Consider the following 13,077-nt stretch of genomic DNA (forward strand, 5'->3'; position numbering starts at 1 on the left):
AACAATTCCCAGGTCCTAACAGCCTCCTCGCGGTACGAGTCATTGTCTTGGGATGCGGGAGGGGGGACAACGATGGTTAGCAAGTTCGGAGCGGAGCTGCGGCTGCGATCTTTGAGAGCGGAAACTGAGATGGGTGAATTTTGACTGAAAACTTTCTTGACCGCAGGAATTCGTATTCTTGGTTCGTTCGGTAAAGTCGCATAGATAGAAAATAAAAATAATTAAATTAAATTAAAATTAAAAAATAATTAAAATAAATTGAAAATAATAAAAGCAAAAAACCATACTCTTTGGTTCTGTTCGGTAAAGTCACGTAAAAGTATAAAAAACAAAAATAAAAAAATAAAAAATTCACGACGTTTCGGCCACAACACAAGTGGCACTTTAAGGCCACGCGTCGTGTCGACCCTCCCGACTACGCACGGTTGTCTACGAAACGATTCAAAAGACGATCGGCATTACGAAACGCTCGCTGGAAGGAGGTCACGGAACAGACCCTAGGGAACGGGACTGACCGACCGATTCGTCGATGTCCCTGTCCGCTATAGCAGGGGTCCCCAGCCCCGCACAGCAGCAGAAGGTGAGAGCGGTGAGTCCGCGCGTGGCCCGCCCCCATTATTTTATTATTTATCACTTCCCTCCGCGCCTCTTTCCCGCACTGGGCACTCGTCTCAGTCACAGTGTTGGTAAGCCCACAAGCTGACCCTTAGTAGCCACAATGAGTAAGACCACAAGCTCTAACCCCTAGTAGCCACAATGAGTAAGCCCCATTATTGTATTATTTACCACTTCCCTCCGCGCCTCTTTCCCGCACTGGGCACTCGTCTCAGTCACAGTGTTGGTAAGCCCACAAGCTGACCCTTAGTAGCCACAATGAGTAAGCCCACAAGCTAACCCCTAGTATCCACAATGAGTAAGCCCACAAGCTCTAACCCCTAGTAGCCACAATGAGTAAGCCCACAAGCTGACCCTTAGTAGCCACAATGAGTAAGCCCACAAGCTAACCCCTAGTAGCCACAATGAGTAAGCCCACAAGCTCTAACCCCTAGTAGCCACAATGAGTAAGCCCACAAGCTCTAACCCCTAGTAGCCACAAGGAGTAAGCCCACAAGCTCTAACCCCTAGTAGCCACAAGGAATAAGCCCACAAGCTCTAACCCCTAGTAGCCACAATGAGTAAACCCACAAGCTCTAACCCCTAGTAGCCACAATGAGTAAGCCCACAAACTAACCCCTAGTAGCCACAAGGAGTAAGCCCACAAACTCTAACCCCTAGTAGCCACAATGAGTAAACCCACAAGCTCTAACCCCTAGTAGCCACAATGAGTAAGCCCACAAGCTCTAACCCCTAGTAGCCACAATGAGCAAGCCCACAAGCTAACCCCTAGTAGCCACAAGGAGTAAGCCCACAAACTCTAACCCTTAGTAGCCACAATGAGTAAGCCCACAAGCTCTAACCCCTAGTAACCACAATGAGTAAGCCCACAAGCTCTAACCCCTAGTAGCCACAATGAGTAAACCCACAAACTCTAACCCCTAGTAGCCACAGTGAGCAATAAACAAACGTCGCTGGAGAGCTTCTATGAAAAGTGGGAAAGACCCAATGACGAACCCGCCCCGGTCCGTGAAGACAGTTGTCTTCCACGAAACCGGTCCCTGGTGCCAAAGAGGTTGGGAACCGCTCCACGAGAGCCGCGGGGATTCGTGACCCGCGAAGTCCTCTCCACTCACCCAGCACCCCGAAACAGCGGAATATTCACGAATTGAGTCCATCAAGTTTCCATTCCGTTCCGTTACGCAGAATAACTTTAGATATTCCCAAGTTCACCGGTCTGCTGGGCGTTCCGCTTCTAAGACGAAGGTCCGTTGTCCGAAACGTCGTCTATTATCTATTGTTTTAATTGTACGGCCCCACACACGGCGTTGTTGTTGTTGTCGTTGTATTCATGAACGTGCATTGTGTTTTGTTGTTACTTGTGCTTGAGGACCGCTGGGAACGCGGCAGCAGTTCGCAGCAATCGGCGAATCATTTGTCCCACGTGTCGCGGGATTTCGCAGCCGCTGCTGCTAAGCAGGCAGGCGGAGAGGTCGACGGACCACGGGATGAAGGGAACGCGGTCCAGGGGGGGGGGAGGGGGGGTTATGGAGCAGCGCACGCGCGAGGTCGGTGAGGGGGGGGGAGGTCCGATCTTGTGACGAGAGAGAGCTGTTGTCTGTCCTATGCCGTGGATCTTGGGCCAAATGATCGAACGCGTCCTATCGGTACCGCGTAGGGTGGCAGAAGCTAACAAGCATTTTCTCGAAGAAGCTCATAACACAATCACAAATATCTATGATAGCAAGGTGACAATGGTAGTGTTTGTTTCTTTTAAATCAAAAGTTGTCATTAGATGAAACGTCTACCGTATGTAAATACATAGCAAAGTCTGTCCATAGACCAGGCAGTAGGTACGCTTAGCTTCTGGCCATAGTGCACACTGCCTATGATGGACACTGCCAATGGTGAACACTGTTCGTGGTGGACACTTTCCACGGTGGACAATGTCCATGGTGTACCGGAGCAATATGGGGGCGACGCGGTGGCGAGATGTTAACTACCTCGCCCGGTATGCACGAGGTTGTGGGTTCGATCCCGATCCTGACGACTGCTGTATATATTTGGATGTTTGCGCGTTCTCACCCCGTGGTCGCGGGGATTTATCTCCGGGTCCCTGCGGGTTCTCACCCCCCTACGTTGAGAAACGTGCGCTTCGAGTAATTTTGGCTGCTTAAGCCAGCATTGAAACGGTGGCAGCGCGGTGTTGGTGCAGCATCGACGTCAACGAGTCACGTTGACCTCTTGACCTTGACTCTCACCCGAATGTCATCTGGTCTGAACGCACGTCTGGATTCCCATCATCCACAGAAGATGCGGAGGCTAAACAAAGCTCGACACGTCCGTCAACATCGCTGTGTGGTCTTAAAAGGAAGGGAAAAAAAACAAGAGCAGACGACGTTTCGGGCAACGGCTCTTCTTCACGGAACATAAATAAGGCGTTAAAAACCCCCTTTATTAGGGATAGATATAGAGGCCAGTGGAGAGATTAGAGTAGTTGCTGAGAGTTGGAGACCGTACTTCTTTACACAACGAGGCCCTGATGATAGATACAAAAATAAACTAACGTATCCTGGAAGACGTAAGCTTGCCCTACGCACGATTTGAAAAAAAAAAGTTTGCCGGTACCTGACGATATATATTTATTTTAAAATAGCTCAACTCAATTATATAATCTCACCGCTTGATATTATCATCGGGGGCGGGTGAGGGCGGGGGGGTGATCGCCTTCGGCGTCAAATTCATCAGCTCGGCAATTGACCGAGACCTCCTGTGACCGCCTCCGCAACAGAGAACGAGTGGGGAGATAATGACCCCATTGCTAGCCGCGAGCTCTCAGTGCCGCGGTTGGCGCGCCTTCGTTTCCTGGCACGTGCCAGCAGCGATCATCGAAATCACTTTTATTTTATATTGCAGCTGTGACCGCGGCGGTCAAGGAGGGAGTCCGGTCAAGGATAGAATGCCTAGGGGTGGGGGTTGGGGAAGAGAAGAGGAACGGGAAGAGAGAAGAAGTAAAATAATTGGTAAATAAGAGGTATACGACGGGAAAGTAACGGAGAAGCGGAAGCGACGTGTCAGGCGGTGTTGAGAGGAAGAGGGCTACATCAGAGTCTCGATGCTGCTGCTGCTGCACGGAGGAGCGGCGTGTGCTTTCACAGCCTGGCGGCGGGGAGAACGGACGGGTTCAGAGTGACGGTGGCCGCACAGAGGTCACGCGAGGCTAGAGCTGATTTCTGATTTCGATATTTAGAGATGGGTTTTGTGTTGCAGGGTGGCCCAGGTGGCAACACTTGTGCCTCATGGGACAAAAACAGGTTTCTTGAGTTCGAATCTCGACTCGGGTGCCTTGCGGAGTGGAGTCTGTATATTCTCTCATCCCCCATTCTGCGGTGTCCTCCAATAGCTAAATGAATAAGTAAAGACACATGAAATATAATTGATATTGGTCAAAGATGCTCGCGCTATAAACGATAACTCCGAATTTCTCAAATTGGGATTTTTACACAGCAGCAAGATCTCCATGCTGCGAACATTTGGCAAGACTCCCCTGACTGAGTCTTGAGACTCGGTGAGGCTTTCTCGGGTAGACAAGCGAACTAATAATATTAATAGGAGCAAACGGTTCCAAAGCACAAGTGGCTAGCAATAAACGGCGCTATTAAACGTCGTATCAGCATCAGAATCGTGATGTAGACTGGATGAATCCGATTAGCTATGAAGTATATTTTTTCACAGATGTACAATCGTAATACACAGGCTGGGCAAAAAGTTAGGACAACATAGGGTTACGTCATTTATTTAAAAATTGGCATAAAAAAATTGTAATTGTTTCTTTTTCAAGGCAATATTTTATTCGACGATCATTATTCATATCTATTTTTATTCGTCTTCCTTTACAGATGACATTTCATAATTGGAAAGAAAATTAACAAAAGTCGAACGAGTTCAATTCATGTTTTATGTATGCTCGAGAAGGCAGCTGTAATCTAAAAAAAAGTTCAGAATTAATTTAAATAATTATTTAATTGATGCTTGAACGTTAATGGAGGTTGGTTTTAACATTTGTTCATAAAAATGAAATGAGCCCGCGTGATTTGTTAAAATCAATATAAGCACCATTTGCGTCCTGACATTTTGGGCCACCCTGTATAGAATATGGTTTCTCGAATTGAGCAACGTTACGTGAAAGTTGGGTGGGCGGGGTAGAGACGATGGGAGGAAATTCCAGAGTCGGGCAGTGCGAGAGACGATGAACGAAAGACGTTTTGTGACGTGCACGTGAAGGTACCGCCAGTCCAACGATGACAGTCCAATGAGGAAGCCACGGTTGCAGATGTTAACTACTGAACTTCCATCGCTTGATATGCCAGAAGGACGTGGGTTCGAGCCCCGACCCTGACGCTTGCCGTATATTTGGAGTTTGTATCTTCTCCCCGTGGTCGCGTGGATTTGTTTCCGGGTGCTCCGTTTTTTCCCCTCCACATTCATAAACATGCTTTTAGGGTTGCCACGTGATAAGCCACTTTGCTGAGCTATCATTTGTGGCCAGGTCGCTTCTCAAAAATGAGCTACGTAGCTCAGTGGGCCTTACTTGGTAAATAAAAAATAGTTAGTTTATATAAAATAAAAAATATTTTATTTAGAACCATCAGCTCTCTTCACCTGAGACGCTGCTTTAACAACGGGCGCATGAGACCCGGGTTCACACTCCAGGACATTCGGTGTCAGCGATACAGCTCTTCTACATTCCCGATTAACCACGTGGCCACCTCATTCCCCACGCCCTATACTTAATCTCGGGTTGCAGGTGCTAGGGTGGATTGTTACATAGGTCGACTCAGCCTAAACGTCGCCACTCGGGAGATAAAGGCGATCGAGTGTTATACCGTGATGCTGCCACCCCCCCCCCCCCCCCCCACTTCGTGTGCCGTGCCGGCCTTCATAGGTGCTACTTGCTAACAGCACTTGCCCCAAAAGTCTGTTATGGCTATACGGGGGATATTTGTCTTTGTTATATTCTTGCAACGCAGGGTCGTGAGAAGTAGAGACGCTTTGGGGAGGTAGCCTTCATCCAGCAGTAGAATTAGCACGACTGCTGCTGATGATGATGATTGTGTTGTTCAATGTTTTGTCATCTGCGCTGAATATTGATTCATTAACGTTGCCAGAAAAAACCTCTCGGATAAAATATAAAATAAATAAATAGAAGAAGAAAAACTGTCGCTTGAATATGTGAAGGGCATGCAATGTTTAATAGGGGGAGGTTAGGAAGAGCACACGTGACGTAAGAGGCGGCCTCACCGTGGTGATGGTGGTGGTGATGATGATGATGATCATGAATTATGAGCGGGCAGGAACTAAAGCGAATCAGACATTTAGAGGCGGTAGTTGATCAAATATGGAACAAAGTCTCCGGATGTCATCGGTGCACTCCTTCAACCTCCCGCGGTCGTCTAGCCGATTCATGACGGAATTTTAAATTGACTGATGCGTCTAGTCATCAGAATGGTAATGGAGCTCAGAGGAATCCACTACGGGGGGGGGATGCATCTTGCTTGTCCTCACAAGAACTAGGCTTCCCGCAACACAACAAAAAAATAACAACGGCCGTTCACCACTAAGTGGCGGCGATGTGACCCCGGCGGTTGTGCCAGGCTAGGTGCACGTTAAGGTCACTTGAAGTGTCGAACGCCCCCTGGCACCCAGGTGCCATGGGTTGCATCACTGAGTTAACTGGCTGATGCACCACCCGTGCCCCCTACTGTGCCAACCTGCTGCGCTTTAGCCACCCGGCACTCCGCTCCTTGTTGTGAGCGTCGCTCCTCTGCCCTTCGTTTTGCTGGAGGGCGACTGCCTCCAACTGCCCAGTAGCGTCCTTCACGAGCCTCCTCCACAGAGGCCGATCCTGACACCGCTGGTACCAGTCATCGGCAAGTCCACTCAGCTCCACGTCCTCCTGTACCACATCACTCCATCTCTTCTCTAGCCCGTGCCGTGCCCGTTTAGCCTTTGTCTCACAATTTAACTTTATATACAAATACATGTATTTAATGCTAATACTTTAGGTTGGTGAAGCGGTCGTGTGATACTCAATAGCTACTATTTGTTAACTATTCGTATGCCTATTTCGTATTTCATTTCCATCGGGCACCAGCCCCACGGTGTAGAGTGCAGTCTTCACCTCTTATCCTCCTATGTGCTCATGAAGACGAGCCATTGTCCGAAACGTCGCCGATTGTGTACCTGTGTTCCTCGCATCGAGGTCAACAAGATCCACACGCGTGCCGGTTGTGATGTTCGGGGCAGTGGCTGTGGTGACGTTGAATAGAAATCACCGCCTCACAATTTCTTATTTTTACTTTTTTTTACTTTTCATATCCATCATCATAATAAACAACCACGATTAATCCACTGCTGGATGAACGCTTCCCTCCCCCAAGCCGCCACCGCTGGGCTTACTAAACGATCCTGCGGGCGAAAGTACCATTGCAACCCAGCGCATGAAACTCACACTGCAATTATTTGACAACGCTCTCTCAATTCCGCTGCTGGATGAGTGAAGGATGCTCCCAGGCGGTCAACCGGGCTTGTTAGATCGCACACAGCAACGTTGGTCAGTGCGGTCTGTTGGTGAGTCGTTGATGCTGTGGGTGTTGTCAATTACATTTGTTCACATATCACTGACCTTAACCGGTTGGCCCCGAATCAAACTCAGGTGGCCAGATCGATCGCGCAGTGCAACGGTGAACAGTGACGTAATAACAACAGCTGCAGCAGCCACGAAAACACGTGGGGCGAGTTGAAATGGTGAGTTAAAGGCACGTTTGGCTACGTGCGGTGCGAAAGAAGTTCAACGCGCAGGACATACACTCACGGAGCAACCCTTGACATCGCTTGCTCGAGCCGCTGGTGGTCGAAGGGCGTCCACGTGGAAACTCGAGAGAGATTTTGGCCTCCTGTTTGGCATTTTGGCCAGACGTTTTGTAAGAGAGGTGGCATTTACCCACACTTTACCCCACCACCACCACTCGTGTGATGCACACACACACACACATCGCTGAGGTTGATAGGCTGACAGGCTATGACAAAAAAATATCCCATACGGGGTGAAAGAAGACGTTGAACTTCACCCCACGCGCGCATCTGTTTGATCTCGTCACTGAATGATGTCTGCCTGCTTGCCTGCCTGCTTGCATGCTGCCTTTATAAAGTGTAACAATTTCCACCACCCCATCGGATCATTTAACACACGTCCCCACATTGAGCATCCCTGGTTGTATTCAAAAGTAGATTACTACGCCTTTTGGCGTCCTCTGGTCTAACACCGTTTGAAGACGAGGCTCAAAAGATAGCCGTCTCTGGTGTGGACCAATCAGTTTCAAAGACAATGCATCATATTATCCGAGTATGTTTTTTGTTTGCATTCTGACCACAAGTATTGTGGTTAATACAGACATGATTCCTTGTAAAATGTTTCAATTTGGTGTTTTAAACATCTTAACAGAGCTGTTTTGTTGCCAGAAAAAAATGGGAAAACCTATTCTCAGTAGATTATTAATGCATTAATAACAACCCATTGCGGTGAGTGCTAGCGCCTCTAGCGGCTGCTGCGGGGAACACGGGGACGGCGCTGTCCAGCAATTTCCCACGAACAGAACAGCATCGGTGCTCTGTTTTATTATCTTACCGCACGTTCATCCTTGCATGAGTGCATCGTGAGCTTAGGGAGCGGTGGCGCAGCGGTGAGCGCACTTCGCTATGTACCCGGCCCCACATGCGCTTGATTCCCCGTCATGGATAACATCAGTTGCGAATGATATCTGAACTAAGCCTGCCCCCTCCCCCCCCCCCACGCTGCATCCCGCCATAGGAATGTGGAATGTGTCCACCACCGGCTCAAGGCTGCAAATAAGAGATGCTCATTTGAGAAGGCGACCATGGGAGAGCTACGCTCTTGTCAACACCTGATGATGCTGGATGCAATCTCAAGCGAAACGTCGGACATAATGACCGACACAGAATCTGTCAATCAGATGCGGGAGGAAGGCCAATAAATTAACACACACACACGACAAAGCAGTTGTAAAGAGTTGAGTTTTTAATTGAGACTTTTTGGGCAAGTGCTGTTAGCGAGTAGCAGCTATGAAGGCCGGCACGGCACACGAGGGGGTGGTGACCAACACCACGTCCGGCCGACTTTAACACTCAATGCGATCTCCTCTCCAACCTGCCTCTACCCCGATCCATGCCTTCCACTTTCTCTCTCACCGTGCAATTCGGAATCAAGAATCTTTAAATAGACAGAAGAGCTATGCAGCTTTTTTTTATTTCTTTTTTAATAAACCAATTCAGTTGGCACGTTTATCCACGTGTCAACTTCATTGGCCTGGTAAAATAAAAACTAGTTTAGTTTAGCTTAAGTAAAAAAAAAGTTTTCATTTAAGTAAAAAATAAGTTTTCATTTTATTAAATCTATCGGGTGGTGGAGAGGTTATAGCAAGGTCGTAGCCATGGAGTCAACATTGGGGGGATCAAGTCTTCCAGGGGGTCTGGGGATCCCCCCCCCCCCCCCACCAGAAAAAAAATCTAAATTTGAAACCGAATTTCCTGCCATTTCCTGCCTAAAATATTACTAAAATTCACTAACACATAGGATGGACTTGTTTATTTTTTACAACAATGTCTAATAGTGTATTGTATTACATTGCTCTGTTTTTTTATTTTACTTTTTACCTTTTCTTGTTTCATTGTATGTAATGGCAGCGATTAGGGATTAATAAAGCACAACCATAACCACAACCATATAAACAGAAATCTATTTTATAGCAATATATTGGGGGGGACATTTTGAGCATATTTTAATATTGGGGGGATGTGTCCCCCCAAATATATATTATAATTACGGCCTTGGGTTATAGTTAAACTAATTAGAATTATACCAGCGTGCACAATGATCGACCCTCAAAATAAACGTGTTACGAGTCGTGAATAATGGTCGTGAAATTACTACGCATGAAATGAACCCGCAGGAAATTTCCAACATTCGTCTCGACCAGTTCGGATACCCCGAGCCGCTGATGTTAACCATGGACGGGTTCCAATGGCGCAGTGCGCTAACAGCTGCGCCATCGCTCGCCGCGCCAGCGTATGGTAGATATTGCTGCATTGGCATATCGTCGAATTGTCTAACCGAGACAGACAGCGGAAGAACACGAGACGTAATAGACTATGCTATATACAAAAACCAAGTAAATTCCAATTCATCGTTTGTTATGATTGAAATCACGTCAATTGTAATCGAATCGTCGGGGGTTGGTGGGTGTGGTGGACGGGGGTTGGTGTAATAGTTACACCCCGACTGACAGCTTGTCGCAAGAACTCACCACATCCGTCACTAACACTGCGCTAAACATGACAACCGGATATCAAATTCGCGACGTTCGCCAGCAATAGTCCATCTGCGTGGCACATCCGAGATAAAGTGCATTGTCAGAAACGTCGTCTGTTTCATACGTACATATACAAAGAATGTTTAGGGCCACAGTGTTGTTGACAAATGTGTTGAGCTTCTTGAACTTGCTGCTTGTGCGCCACTGCTCATCAACGCGGCATCACGAGAACTGCGATCGCGCTCCGAGCATGCCAGCTGCTGCTGCTGCTATGAGGCTGCTGTTCGCTCTGAGTCCGCGAGAGAGCGCTGCGATTGCTGTTCAACGCTGTTGAGAACCGGATGAATGAATCAATTTTATCCAGAAGCGGTCGTGTGATTCTTTTTCAGGAGGGTCCCGCCGAGATGTTTAGAGCCGATTAATGATGAGTTGTGATTTTGTGTGTGTGTTTAGTTTGTCGTTTTTAACCCGCACCTCCGATTAGCACGTACGGGTGTGAAAGAAGTGCAACGTACATTCAGATATTATGCGAGAGGCACACCGAAGCACTCACAGAAAACCCACGCGAACGCTCCGTACAGATGGAAACAGATGGCGATCAGTCTACTTGCTGCACGGCCTTCTCCTGACGAGTCCAGGGATATGACATCTCCTCCGCACCCACCAACCCGCACTGGTGCCTCCACAGAGTGCTGGATTACAGGCGGCCGCGTGCAGCAGAGCCACCAACGCCGGGCCAGTCCGTTGAACCTGCCAGGGCGATGTTTATCAAGTGGCGTGGATGGGTGGCACGTGTGGTTAGCGCACTGCGCTATGGGAACTCGACACCTGAGTCTGATTCGCGGCCGCGGCTAACATCGGTGGCGAGTGACGTCTGCGCCGGGTCGTGAGACCAACCACCCCCTCTCCACCCCCTTTCTCTACTCTCTGAAGGACGATTGCCTGAAACGTCAGCCTATTACACTTGTTTCTGTTGAAGGCTCCCGTAGACTTCAATGTTAAAGGCTTCTATAGACTGAATGTTAAAGGCTCCCATAGACTTCAATGTTAAAGGCTCCCATAGACTGAATGTTAAAGGCTCCCATAGACTTCAATGTTAAAGGCTCCCATAGACTGAATGTTAAAGGCTCCAATATACTTCAATGTTCAAGGCTCCCATAGACTTCAATGTTAAAGGCTCCCATAGACTGAATGTTAAAGGCTCCAATATACTTCAATGTTAAAGGCTCCCATAGACTTCAATGTTAAAGGCTCCCATAGACTGAATGTTAAAGGCTCCCATATACTTCAATGTTCAAGGCTCCCATAGACTTCAATGTTAAACGCTCCCATAGTCTTCAATGTTAAAGGCTCCCAAGACCTCAACGTTAAAGGCTCCCACAGACTGAATGCCCTTCTGCTGAAATAGCTATGGATCGCACAACGTTCTGCTGCTCTACGGAAACGATGGCCAGACGCGTTAATCGGGCTTGGTCCATGGTACGCCGCAGATAATTTGTAATTAAACATTTAACAACAACAAAATCCTTCACATTTGTGTTACTTGTTTATCTGTTCATCCGGGGTCCCCCTGTGTCCGACTGAGCCCCTACGGCCTAAAGTTGCGAACCCGAGTCGAATGCAAACATTCACGTGACATTCACGTCGGTAATCCAATAAAAATACAACTATTAAACTTCATTATTGATATATATATTCATTTTCGGAAACCCGGTATATATAAAAAAATAACGCCAAAAAAATAATTAATAAAAAATCGTCAAACGCGCATGACAGTGCCAGACGTGCCTGAGGCCACGTCTGGCACTGGCATGCGCGTGTGACGATTTCGTCATGTTTAGCGCACCGAACTAGCGATGTGCAAGAGTCGTGGCGGTGATTTTTTCTTGTCAAACATGTCTCACTGCCTTACCTATATCACGTGTGCGGCATATGAGAACGGTCACTGCGAACGGGGTTACAATTGCCTCCCGCGTTCAGATGTTTGGCGGATTACTTTTCAAACGAGCAAAACTCGAATCGTCAGCCGTGATCAATCCACTGCTGGACGAAGACCCCCCAGCCCCCCCCCCCCCCCCGAGCTCCCTGCAGCTGGAGCTGACCTCGTCGCTCAATCTCCGACAGCGGACGCCCTCTCTGTGCGCGATCCCGCATCTGGCTTCCACCGCCCGCCCTTCAGTCTCGCTGACTCGCGGTCGGCCCTTGCGGCCGTGACGCTGTTGTCCTGCCCAAGCCAGCCCGCTTGACGCTCCTCAGACAATGATATCGCCTGAACAGACCTCTATGTACGTTGAAGTTGGTATTCTCTCTGTCTCTCTCGCACGTACTTGACCAACCGCGCTCATGGGGGATGCGGGAGGAAAACTAACACACACGCAGACAGCAGGTCTAAAGAAATGAGCTTTCAATCTAAGAAATTCGTTTTAAATTTAGACTTTTGGGGAAAGTGCTGTTAGCGAGTAGCACCCATGAAGAGGGGGTGGGGGGCCAGCACCACGCCCGGCCGCCTTTAACACTCAAGGCGATCACCTCTCTCACCTGCATTTCTGCGTATTCCGCGATCCATGCCTTCCACTTTCTCTTTCACCGTGCAATTCGGAATCAAGAATCTTTAAATAGACAGAAGGAATCCGGTGAGCTATGAAGCCCCCTTTTTTTCACAGGTGTCCAGTACGGACGGGTCACCAACTCCGAGCATGGTATCTCGCTCCCAGCGCTGCCTTGCTCACTCTTCAGCTCTTTTTTGCGCCATTCTCTATTCGCCATTGTTCAAATTTTATGACCCACGCGGTCGCATGCAGCAGATAGGGCGACATACGCCGATTCAAACGTTATTCTTTAGCTCGTGAGTTTGCGACTGTGTTAGCCTGCAGAGCAAATCCACCAGGCATACAAGGGAATCAACACTGAAAGCTCCCCACAGAGAGAGGGAGGGAGGGCAGTTTTCACGGACAACACTTTTGCTTGCGCTGCCTTGCCACCGACGCAGCAGCCCAGCGGGTTTGGGAGTCTCACAAATCTGTGCGTGACCCACCAACCCTCACCGCCAAAGCGCCGGATGACAGACCCGGCGTTCGGACGGACGGCATCGTCC

This window comes from Petromyzon marinus, chromosome 19, assembly GCF_048934315.1.
Source record: "Petromyzon marinus isolate PM22_M1 ecotype Great Lakes invasive population chromosome 19, UKy_Petmar_22M1.pri1.0, whole genome shotgun sequence".
In the NCBI taxonomy this organism is placed as follows: Eukaryota; Metazoa; Chordata; class Hyperoartia; order Petromyzontiformes; family Petromyzontidae; genus Petromyzon; species Petromyzon marinus.